The 12,397-nt window shown below is 42.1% G+C and overlaps 1 protein-coding gene across 5 annotated transcripts in view; it reads left to right on the forward strand.

Moving 5' to 3' along the window:
- Nucleotides 1–358: 358 nt before the first annotated feature.
- The window catches only part of Dscam3 (Down syndrome cell adhesion molecule 3), an 89,844-nt gene continuing 77,805 nt past the window's right edge, over nucleotides 359–12,397 (forward strand). For 3 of the 5 annotated variants that reach the window (XM_012380363.2, XM_067349056.1, XM_067349057.1), the window contains exon 1: nucleotides 360–1,478. The gene's annotated coding sequence lies outside the window, so the exon portion shown is untranslated. Of the gene's footprint in view, nucleotides 1,479–12,397 lie in introns of all 5 variants that reach the window. The other 2 variants (XM_067349058.1, XM_067349055.1) reach the window with 1 other exon arrangement.

A 12,397-nucleotide genomic window follows, 5' to 3' on the forward strand; every position in this document is an offset into this window, starting at 1 on the left:
AATACGTCACTGAAGCATTATACGTCGACCGGATATTCATGCGAATGTACGTGATGCGCATTTGGGATGCGCGGAGGCGCGCGAGAAGAGGATCCAGGAGTTTCGAAGGAGAAGTCAGAGATACAAAAACTTTCGGCAGCTGAAAACTTTTCTAAATCGCGAGGGACTTCCGAGAGAGCTCCTCAAAGTCCGGGAACCGTTGATTCCCGGGGATTTGATCCCTCCTCGAAAACCGCGCGCCCGGAACGTTTCCTAAATCACAAGTCTAAACCTTACATCGCGCGGAATCTCTCACAATTTATATGGCGGCCGACAATGAAATATGCCGCTGAAGGGAGACGGCAAACTTTTCGAGAGTTTCGCCGACTTTTTGTCGACATGTCGGCGGAGGTTTGCCGGCCAAACGGTTACTTTTATAAGGACGAATACTCGTAAGAATGGAGGTGGCTTTAAAGTTAGCGATGGCCCGAAAAGAGAGAGAGAGAGAGAGAGAGAGAGAGAGAGAGAGAGAGAGAGAGAGAGAGAGAGAGAGAGAGAGGGAAGTGTTTAGTGTGATCCATGGTTTAGGGATGTAGACCGAAGTTTCTCTTGGTTCCTCCAAACGGTTGGCAAAAGTGTTCAATACCGTTTTACGACTCCGTTTGATCCTTTAATCTCTAACTACGGGTTATGCTCTTCGTTTGCAACGAAACGCTAACATTTATACGGACAATGAAAGTTAATATCGGAAAATCTGTCCGCCGCGCGCTTTGTATTTTATGAACAAGATAAAAGTTATTTTATGAGTATCGCGAAAAAACGGATAACTGTAACGTATTATATAATTATTTAATATACATTAAATTAAATAATTTCATATCAGTTTTAACGATATTCCGATAGCTGTTGAAAAGATACTGCCATTCCACATTCACAACAATTCTATTGGTCCCGGCATTGCAACGCCGGTGTTTCATTAATCTCTCCGCGTCGCAATTATTCCGATCGCGCGAATTCCTTCGCGTAAGCGTGCATTTGTATAAGCGCGCCGCCGTGAAAAAAAAAAAAATAGCCGTACGAAGGTTCGGAGCTTCGATCACCGCCGAGCTGATGTGATCGACGCTGTGTGATGGCACAAGTGCGAGTGAGACGCCAGGTATCCTATCTTCGAGCATCCCTCCTCCGCTGCAGGTGTTAGGATGAAGGGAGGGCAGCGCGGGGGTGTCGGCGGCGGTTCGTATAGGGTGACGGTGACGGTTTCGAGTGACGGCCGGAGGATGGAGGGCGCCGAACGGAGGAGGGTTAAAGGGTGTTCGCATCGGCGGTAGGCGGCGAGTGGGGCGGTGGGGTCGAACGCCGGTGTGCGGGATCCTCTCTCTCTCCGGTCGGGGAAGCTGGATCCGCCGCCGGTGGGAAACTTCAGTACGCGACCAGCCACCGACGTGTGTTTACGGTCCGAGGCTCCGGCGGAAGCGGCGAGAGAGTTGTTTGCTTCGGGGGTGAGAATCTCTTTTGTAACTTCCGTTCTCCATGCCGCCGTCGCCGTCACCATCAGCCACCACTGTCCTCGAGTAGGTTCGCGCGTGTCCCCGCGCGGAGGGAATATAGATAGGCAATTTTCGGGGTCGCACTGTCAGTTCGCACATCGTGGGAGTCTTTTTTTTTTTTTTTTTTTTTTTTATCGATACGATGGGCGGAGAGTTGTGAGGATTATGGAAATCGATTTTATCAGTCATTTATCGTGAGAAACGACGTTGGATTCAATTAAATTTTAATATAGTTAATACGCAAAGAGCGTAGGACGGATATAGCGAATATTTCCATTAAAGAATGTTGATTCAATTTTTAAATTGCGAAAATTTTTGCCATACATTAACTTTTTCGTCGACGCGAAAATAGAATTCAGAGTTTTAAATGCTCCATGTGAAAAGTGTAATATTTAAAATTAGAATGAAGGAAGATTTTTAAAGTAGCGCAATTGTAAGTAAATAATATTTAGTTTTGTTAAGAAAATTATTCTATAAATTATAAGTATGAATTTTAATTAAGAATTGATAGCGCTGTCTCGTGTCTTTCTCTTCCCTTTGCTTTTTTTTACTATTTATATATATATAAATATTTAAAAAATCTTTCTTTATTCTAATTTTTTATGTTAAATGCTTCACCGAGGACCGACGCTATCTACAAATGTTTTTTCTCTATTCCACATGCGTTTCCGCTTCCCGGCCATAAATAATGTCTAACGAAGGAAACACGAACCGAAACAATTTGCGTTTAGGCTTGAGCAGTTAAGTCAAAGTTTCGTTCGTTTTAATTGGATACATTCTCTTCGTTCCGGCATAACGTATGGAAATCTCGCAGACTTGCCGGCAAGTTGCCGAAGTTTCGTGTTGTTTCAGTGTCAAGGACCGTAGTATGCGCATTGACCTTAAAGCCGTTGGATAACCGGAAGCGACGCCGAGCGCGAGCGACGATAATGTTTTGATCGATTTCCGTAAGAGCCAAGAAAGTTTAATCCCATTTCTCAAGAAGCATTGACTGACAAAATTATGAAATAAATGTCCGCTCGTCGTTCACTCTAACGACCTGTCACGGTAAGGAAGCACATCGGCGGAAACTTTTACGAAAGGTTTTTTTTTTTAAAAGTGATTGTATTTTTTTTTGCACGTACATAATATGCGTTGAAATGAAAATTAATCGAAAATTCAGCACCAGCTGAAATTGATAATTGTTGGAAATAATAATTGCGCGTCCCGTGTCGCAATTGAGAATGTTTTTAGTTATCGTTTTCACAGAGACGGGAATTGTTACACTTAAATTTTACACTCGAACATATAAGATAAGTGTATTTATGATGCTGAAGCAATTGCATTACTGTTATTGCTTCTACAAATTTCGGATCCATTACCAAAATTAAGAGCTGATTTCCTACCTTGTCCTGGGAGGGAAGCTCCTAATTTAGCGCGAGTTTTAGCTGAACATGGAAATAACCTCGAGCTATTAACAGTGCTAGCTGTCGTGATTGCGATAATTGAGATAAATGATTTTCACAATTTATATTTAAATGTACAATATGCTCAGTTTGACAAAAATAATTATAACTCATCGCGCAATTTAAAAGGTGAAACGGTGAATTAGTTTTGTAACAACAACGGAAAACAAGATAACTTTTATTATCGGAAAGTTGGTGTAAAATTCAATTGGCAGATTTTTTTTAGCGCTCTATCTTTAAAAGAGAGCGAAAAGTCGAAAAATGATACTTATCAATATACAATAAAGATTCTTATAAACAACCAATATCTAGAATTATTATAAAAAGGATATCTAGAGAAGTATTTTTACATTTGTCGTTCCATTGACAAACGTTTAAATCACTTGTTACATTTATCGGATTTTAATTTCATAATAACATTTGTCAGTCTTCTAATTTTGATATCGAATTTTTTTGGCAAGCAAACGAGAAATTAAGAACGAAGATATTCTCTCCGACATCGAAATTTTTTACACTCGCGACATTTTTCAAATAATCTCGAATGCGCACCATCCGGCTCGGATGTTCTTAGGGATGTCAGAAGAGCGGATTAGATATTCAGCATTCACTCGACGGATCCGCTCGACATTTCCGACATAGGGAAACCAGCCAGGGAACCGCATCGGGATGATCGCGATACGCGGCGGGGCATTCGCGTCGGTGCTCTCAATGTCAAGGCGCTTGACGATAGAAGTGCGTCGCACTAAAAGGACGAACCGTATTGCAGGGGGTATTCGAAGCTCCTCGCGTAAGAACGCGAGGAACGCGATGCTCGGCACGCCGCGGCGGTGACGATGCCGGTACCCGGTTTGTGGTAGAACGCGTAACCGACGTCGGTGCGCCGAGGGCGGCAGTGCCGGTGGCAGTGACGGTGGTGGTGGTGGTGGTGGTGGCTGTGGTAGTGGTGGTGGCGGCAGCAGCGATACCGTGTAAAAGTGTTAGTGGCGTAGTAGAGCGAGCGTAGTAACGAGCGTAGTAGTGGTAGCGATAATACTGAGAATGTAGTACAGCGATAGCTACGACGCTATGGCCGCCCCGAGTTCATGAATGAACGACCACTTCGCTCCCTCGCACGGGGCGCTAATGGGCTTCCTTTCCCGCGCGGCGTACCGCCTACGTATTTTTGCCGATGCGAGGTAATTTCCCGCGGCCGAAGGCGTCGCCGATTATTGCGCGCCGGGTTAATTGCCTTTTCATCTGATTTACAATCCGAGAAACCGAGTGGCCGCCGCCGCGGTCCATGAAAGTTTCAGTATTCGCGATCGATGTCGAATTGAGCGACTATTTCAAACCGAAGAAGCTTGTAGAAAGCTTTTTTTCGGAACGAACAAAAAAGGAGGATGTGCTAATTTGTTTTGTTTTAGATGTTTTACATCAATCTATTATTCTCCTAAAAATTTTCCATTATCTCACAATCAGATATATCTGTAAAATATATCGTAACAAGTAAAACAAATTTCTTTATTCCTTAATGGAAGTTTCGTTAAAAAAGTTTCATTAACTGACAATAAGAATGAGAAAGCATCCTGTAAGACAATGGCGCTCTGTCAATTCTAGTTTTTGGATTCTGAAACGGCAATATGGCAATATAGCAAATGCGCGTTTTCTATACGTATCAAGCTGCGAGCACAATCATATATACGTTATCTCTCTTTCCGGAACTTCTTGGCGGCGCAACTTTCATCATGATCAAGGGTGCTGACCTTTTTCTGAAGTCTGGATAGAGAAAGACGGCTATGTTTCTTGCGACGCTCCCGCGGAGCCGTAACGTAACCAACTTGGCCATTATTATCCGTTGTTGTCTACTTCCGCCTACTATATCTACCTCCAAGTGTTTCCGGACCGTTACTAATTTCTAAAAACTGGAACACCGCCAGCGTAGAAATCTTCCGCGGTACACTTTTAAGGAGGATTTACTTTCTTTGTACACACATGGCGTATATATATTTCCTAATTGTAGTTACGTCATTGTTGAACAGCGAGGCGGCAAAGGGCGAAATATTCTTTTGTTTAACGCTCAGTTTACAAAATAGAATACAATTTCCATCATTCGCGTTATGTCAGAATGAATGTTTCAATGTTTCGCATGACTATTTAACCAGCCAAATAAGTTCTGTTTTATATAAATTTTAAATTCTATTCACTAAATATTTTATTCATGTACAGTGTAATTGTTTTCCCGGGTTGTAAACATTATAAAAATTTATAACATTTTTTATTGTAATAAAAGCTTGAAAATGTTATCAATTTGAGAAATTTTTTTCAAAAATATTGTCGAATTTTATTGAAAGCATTATGACAAAATGACGCGAGCAAAATACATCGATTTCTTCATTGTGGACTAGAAAAGATAGATTAAACGGCCACAGAAAGAACATATCTTTCTTTATGTATCGATAAAATGTACAATAAATAAAAAAGAACTCGGTTGTATTCCGTAGAAGAATCAGACTGCCGTATAAAGAAACTTCTTCTTTGATTATGTAGCTTTCGACTTTATTTTATCAAAACATTGAAATATTTATATTCTCATAAATAAAAAGTCATAGAGTTGCAAAAAAAAGAATACTTTGTAAGTAAAGTATAAGAGAAAATTGTCTTCTCCCTCTTATTGGATGTTCAATCATTTATATCAAAAAGTCGATAAACTCTCAATACGATTCGTAAATCCGCTTATGGCAATATGTAAAGCAAAATTAAAAACGGGACGCGATTATTATTATGGCAGAGTACATTTACGGATTTATAATATTATTTTTGAATTTATGCAATTGATAACTTTTTGAATTTTTTTAAATTACTTTAAATTTTTTATTACAAATTCTGTGTATAAATTTATTAATCTACTTCCTTATATAAAAAATAACAAATAAAATCTGTTGGTTCCAAAATATTAACCCGCGATGTAATTGAAGTTTAATTTTAATATATTAATTAATTTATTAAATAATAAATTAATGTTCTTTGTCGATGTTCATACATTTTTACATTTCCAACTTTTCTGCAAAAACTATTGTAATAAATATTATTTTAAAAAGTTATTTCTCCGACTTTTTCCTTTATTATGTTTTAACATAAAAATATTAATATTTTATTATAAAATTATATTAATGTTTTAATATTTTTTATATAGCAAAATAGATTTATAAATTTCTATAGAAAATTTTGTATAAAAGTACCGAGTCAAGTTTCTCTTTGATTAAAATTTATTTGCGTTCGTTAAAAAATTCATTTTTTTATATGTTATTTGTACGAACTAGAATTATTCATGTAGTATTACTGTTTCGATATCTTTTCAAATAATAAACATTCGCACACAGTTTGAACAATCGCCATTAACAGATCATTAGAGTTAGTTTGCAATTGCATTCATTCCATTCAGCAACATATGGTTTAATGTATTTTGAAATATATGTACATGTATATCTGAATACGGATCTCTTTCACTTCATATTGCTGCGTGAAAGTTTATCGTTAAAACAAGTACGCCACACCATAAACAAACAGAGCCGGGATTGCGCGAACATCGACAATTCTCAGCGCTTAAACCTATGCTAACGACGTATGTTAATTGCGGTAATAATGACGAATGCTTTAATTAACCTCTGCGTATAGCTAATCCCGCTTTATCGTCCCGGCATCGTGTCCCGTTTTTAACGATTGCACAGCATTATTTTATCAATAAGTCTCGTCACCAAGGAAACAGCATAATTCGACGGCGGTGGGGGGGACATTTATAACCCCCGGACGGAATAATTAATTTCTCGGCATATGAATTAATGTAAAAGCCCCCGATCGTATATCACGAGCCGCGAGAGGCCCCCCCCCCCCTTTCCAGCCGTCTTCGTACAAGGAAAGTTTCGAGTTTCGAGTTTCTCGGTTAAATGAAACTTTAAACGTCGTATAATCTAGTCTTGTATTGCTAAGTACAGTTTTGATTGCCCATTCAATTAGTATGCTATCCTCGCACATATTACAAACCATTTGGAGGGATAATCGTATGCTTAGCGCAGCTCGTTTCACATTTCCTAACAGAGACTTCCCTTTGAGACTTAAGCTGTTATATAAATTTTTATTTCGAGAATAATATTCCTATTTATTTCACAACGGCCTTAAATAACGCGTAAGATTACATGCATGCATAAGAAGCTCTCGTGGATAAATTACGTTTAATAAAAGTGGGGCATTGTAAACCTTTGGAAAAAAAAAAAAAAAAAAAGAAAAGCGGCCTGCTTACGTACATTCGTAATCGTATGGATTAGTTCAACCACCTTTCCCGCACCCCCGTCCTCCCCCCCACACCTACCTTCGTTTCCGGTGCAGTCGTATATACGTATTAGGGGCACGTATATCGAGGGATTATGTAAATTCTTCTTACAAGATTATCTATCCAACCGAGTGCGCCGCCATGTGACTTTTTCAATATCCATTTAATATTCGCATGCAAATGACCGTATCAAGATTATTGGGGAAAAACTGTGACTTAATTGAAGCGTGTGCGTTGCAAATTGAGAAGCCGTGTTCGTATGATGTCCCGTCGAACATTCGCCAAGGTGCGGCTTTGAACTCGCACGGAGGATCTCCATCTCGAGAGAGAGAGAGAGAGAGAGAGGGGGGCATCGAGCGATACATTGCGCCGACCAATGCACTCCCGCGGCTACAAAGGCAATCTAAAATATACGACCGCCATTCTTTTACGTACTCCGTACATATTCATTTACGGATGTCAAATAACAGCATGCGAGGAACAGAGTGGGAAGTACGGGAACAAAAGTGTGTTTGAAAAGCAACGGCCGCGAGACAAAGCTCTCGCACCCCGCCCGCCTTTTCGAAAACGTATCCGTCTGTGTCGGCCCCCCCGGCTTCTTTCCTCCCTCTTTCTCATCAAACCCCCCTCGCCGTCGATAGATCTCGCCGAGAGAAGTCCTGAATTCTCGCGAGGCACTCCCGCCGCAGAGCCACTCTCCCGAGAATTCCGACCGATCGAACGTACTCGAAGTAGCGACGGTGCTCTCGGCGACGCATCGCTCTCTCCGCTTCGCGTCACGCGGCGCGGAGAGGTCCGGAGCGGCGCCATTGGAGGCGCGAGAAAAAAAAAAAGAAAAAAGCCACCGGTCCTCGGCGCCATCTGCTTCCGCGGTCGCCGGGGTCTCCATTCGACCTCGGAGGGGTTTCAGCGGGCTTATTAGAATTTTTCGTTTGAGATATCCACTTAATTGACGCCAGCGTCGAGGGACGGGAACAAAGGGTGGAAGATGGTCGAAGAGGGCGCGATGCGAGCGAGGACGGGCGCGAAGGGGCGGCGTAGGCACGGGAGAGACGGAGGAGGCGCCGGGAGAAAGAGGGACGGCCGATGTGGGAAGAGGGGCGGAGGGGGGAGGGAGGCGCTCCATTATCGTAATTAATACCATTACAATTAACGCGCCAGAGACGGCGGTGCGGGAATCAGCCTGGATTCCTTTTACGCCGCTTTTATCGCGGCCGAGCTTTTCCGGTTATATAACGACCCGATGCGGAAGCCCGCTCTTCGGACTTCGCCCTTCGGATTTCGTCGCGTGCGCTTGTGCATAACCGCGCGCGTTCCGCTCTCCGCGCCGTTTCCTCTCGTTTCGCGGATGTCTACATCGGTTTTGTTGTCGTGTCGCGTGCTCGGTGCGTACACACCGTGGGATTGCCGCCGATGTTTGCCGTTATTTGCCGATAGACAATGCGGACTCGTCTGTACGCTGCTCGCGTTGTTTCCGCCGCTTTTTGTTCCCGGGGCCGTTTGCGATTTTAGCATTGCACAGCGCGCACAACAAGTATTCCCCCCCCGCGGCGCGGATTGATTCTACGCGAGTAATCAGGAAAAATATCGACCGGTACGCTTTTTCGGGCGAATTTCATTACGTGCGATCAGTTGTTTGACGAAGAACGCAGTGCTCTGTTGAGGGAATGATAATTAAGATTTTGTCTCGAAACGTGGATAATCGTGTACTTTTCTCTTCCTGCTCTCGAATCCCTTCTGTTTTTTTTAGGAAATAATACTGGAATATATTTTTGCTGTTGTATAAAATACAAGCGATACATGATATTTTTAAATTTTTTTTTTCCGTCACAGCATTCATCAATAAACAATGTGGTGTCGATATGTCGTTGAATTCTTTATACAAATGAAAAATCCCGAAAATATCGTCAACTACTGAAACCATTCTGCAATAAATATTGGTTGTAATAATTATCAGTTTATTCAACAAAAAGAGAATTCCGTAGATAAACAGTATATATTTTTGAAACTCATTGATTCGTCAATTTTCTTTCTCTCGTTCGAGGGAAATAGATTTTTTATCGAATTTCAGACGCTAATAACTCAGATGACAGATCGGGATTCATCGGACCCTCCACACAATCGATCGTAGAGTCGCGATCGTATAGTTGGGAAAAATGCCCGTACGCGTTTCTTGATTCTCTTCCTTTTTCAGTAAACGAAATAACGTGCATCGCGTGAAAGGCGTTGAAAGTAGGAAGCTTTACGAAAAAGTTGGCTGCCGTGGTACTTTGACATCGTATAGAGACACCATCTAGAAAAGCCGGTCACATATCCTACGGAAAACCTAATTCCCGTCATCCATTCCGCGTCCTTTCCTCTTCACGTCGTCGTCGTCTCGTGAGACCAAAGAGAGGCGTCGCCGGCACGCGCGCGACGAGATGAAGAACGTGTAAATATTTCAACAGCGACACGTCCGATGCTTCTACGGCTTGAAATAATTTGCGGATAAGAGATCGGCTCATCGGAATTGCTAAAATGTCTTTTTATCATCCACGAGCAGAAGTGTAAACTTCAAATAATCCATTAAATCCGCTGGCTTTCAAGTTTCGCCAATAACATCTTTTATCGCGAGAGAAAACTTTCTGAAGAAATCAATTCGAACGTCAAATTGGAAAGGCAAAATCAAAAATTTGGAAATTTCAAGATTGAGAAAGTAAAAATGAAAGAGGACGAGTATTTCCGCCTGTCCGATCATCGTGGCCAACCGGTTCGCGTTACTTTGGTTCATAACACGCCGTTGTTTCCCTTCGGCTGACCGTACGCTGACTTATTTCACTTCGGCTAGCCACGCGCCGTTTTGTGTTACTGCGGCTGATCACGCGCTGCCTTGTGTTACTTCGGCTGATCGCGCACTGATTTAGACTACGTCGTTTGCTCATTCATTTATTTATATCACTGCGGCTGACCGTGCGGTAAATTGTACCACTCAATGACGACGGTATTAGAACGGTATCAGAAACCTTTATCGACAATCAACTTTTAATTTCCATGTTTAAACGTCTGATAAGCTAAAAAACCTTTTGCGTTAAATGCGCCGGCAAACTTTGTTTACTCCGCGTAATACGTTTCGTATCCTGCGGCTTCGCAGTGGCGTTTGTTGTGCCATTGGTGTGTCATTAACGCGTTTGATCAAAGCGTTACCGTTCGACGCCCGCCATTATTGCACACCCTTTGGTGAAGTGTTTAACGTTGTTGCAGAATTATTAGTAACTTTGACGGGGCATCGTGACGTAATCGCCTCGATAATGTTACAATTAAGTAACTCAATAATGAAGTTAATTCAAATAATTAAAATGGAAACGGAAATTGATGCAGCGGACAATAATGGAAACACTTGTTGCTTCGTCAAATTCTTCCCATTGGCTGAGCACGTTATCCATTTTCAAAATTCTTGCGGCGATAGCAAACGAATCGCGTACACACATTTGCGGATGCAGCGTATTTTTTATTTGACCAACTTTAATCTTCGTCGAACTTTTTTTCAACGCTATTAAATTTTCAATTTAGAAACTCGAAAGACTTCGTCAAATTATCTTCGAAAATTTCCGGCTGTGAAAGCTTTGCGCAACCAGTTTTCGTCCCTAAAGGACCGAATTAAAGAAGACCGATAATCCACTTTGTCGTACGTACGATCGACTTAATACTTCCAGGCCATTTAACGGAGTAATCGCCGATATGCCTTTCGTTCTCGTTCGAGTGCCCCCGCGTAGAAGAAATTGGAGTTTCTTCCAAACTATCCTTAAATGCGCATTACCAGCTGTTTTATCCTTCGATGAGTACAACAATATCGCAAATTACCTCTCGCTATTTCAAGAGACATCAATTATTTCATATATTTTTGTTTTCAATGTATATTGAAACGTGAAAATTCATATTTCTGTCATGATAATTGCATGAAAATTTACATATTTCGATTTTATGGTAATTTCAAACACGATTTTTATTACGGGCAAAATTCATCCCGCTGACCTCGCCGGGTAATCGAGTGTCTATTGTATTGCTAATTAATATAGCAGGAGTATCGCGACGCGCGCGTATATGAAAAATCCGCCAGGCACTCGAACATCGTGCGAATGCGCCGCGTCGCAATGTGTTTTATGGGTTCGATCAAATGGCATTAATTGAAAATAAATACCTTTACATATGTAATCGCATCCCTGCAAGATACACGCGGCACGGTCATGTATCATAGGCGTGTCATTTCCAGGGTTCGCGTGTGTGGATAGCAGCCTGCGTTACGTAATTCAAACCTCACAAACAGGTCACGTGAGTTACAGTTCCGTGAGTATCGGGTCGGCGTAACCAAACAGCCCGTGCTAATTACAAGGCAAATGCGTGCATAATTAAACTCGCGACATAAGCACCGAGCACGTTCGTTAATGTATTTATGGGCGTTAAGATGGCTTCGACATGGATATTCAGACCGCGCACATTTATATGCGACCGTATAGCTAATGTTCAGTCGCTCGATCGTAAATGCTTCACGCTCGAGACGACATCCTTACAGTTTAATAAGATCAGCGGGCGTTTCTATACTCACGAATAAATAACGCGTGTTCTGTGCGCACAGTAGTTGGAAAAAAATCGGTTTAAAATTTATACGCACAGTATCTCATACGTTTGATGTTCTTCGACATCGCATTCATGTTTTTTACCAAAGCGCACTTTTTAGGGAGAAACTACGCATTGTGGAATTAAAGCTTAGGGGACGGAAACGCATGTCAAATTCCCAGCTCGTTCATTCTCCCTCTCTCTCTCTCTTCCTCCGGTATTTCGCATTATCGCTATCAGCGTGTCCGCAGCTATCCGCAATGCGCGTGACGCGTCCGCGCAGTGAAAGCAGTCGGCTGTAATCAGGCGGTTTGTAACGAGATGAACGTGCATGGGAGCGAAACGTTCATAATCACCCGGATCGAAATGAGGTAAGCGTATCGTTAACTCGCTGCCCGTCCGCCGATTCAGATCGCCGCTTGTCGCAGTCGACGGGCGACGAACGGCCGTTCGTGCATAATTCGCGTCGAGATGATCAACGCGGACGCTGCAGTTCTGAAGGAAGACGCGGACAGTGATATCCGCGG

The sequence above is a fragment of the Linepithema humile genome, chromosome 2 (genome assembly GCF_040581485.1).
Source record: "Linepithema humile isolate Giens D197 chromosome 2, Lhum_UNIL_v1.0, whole genome shotgun sequence".
NCBI classification, from domain to species: Eukaryota; Metazoa; Arthropoda; class Insecta; order Hymenoptera; family Formicidae; genus Linepithema; species Linepithema humile.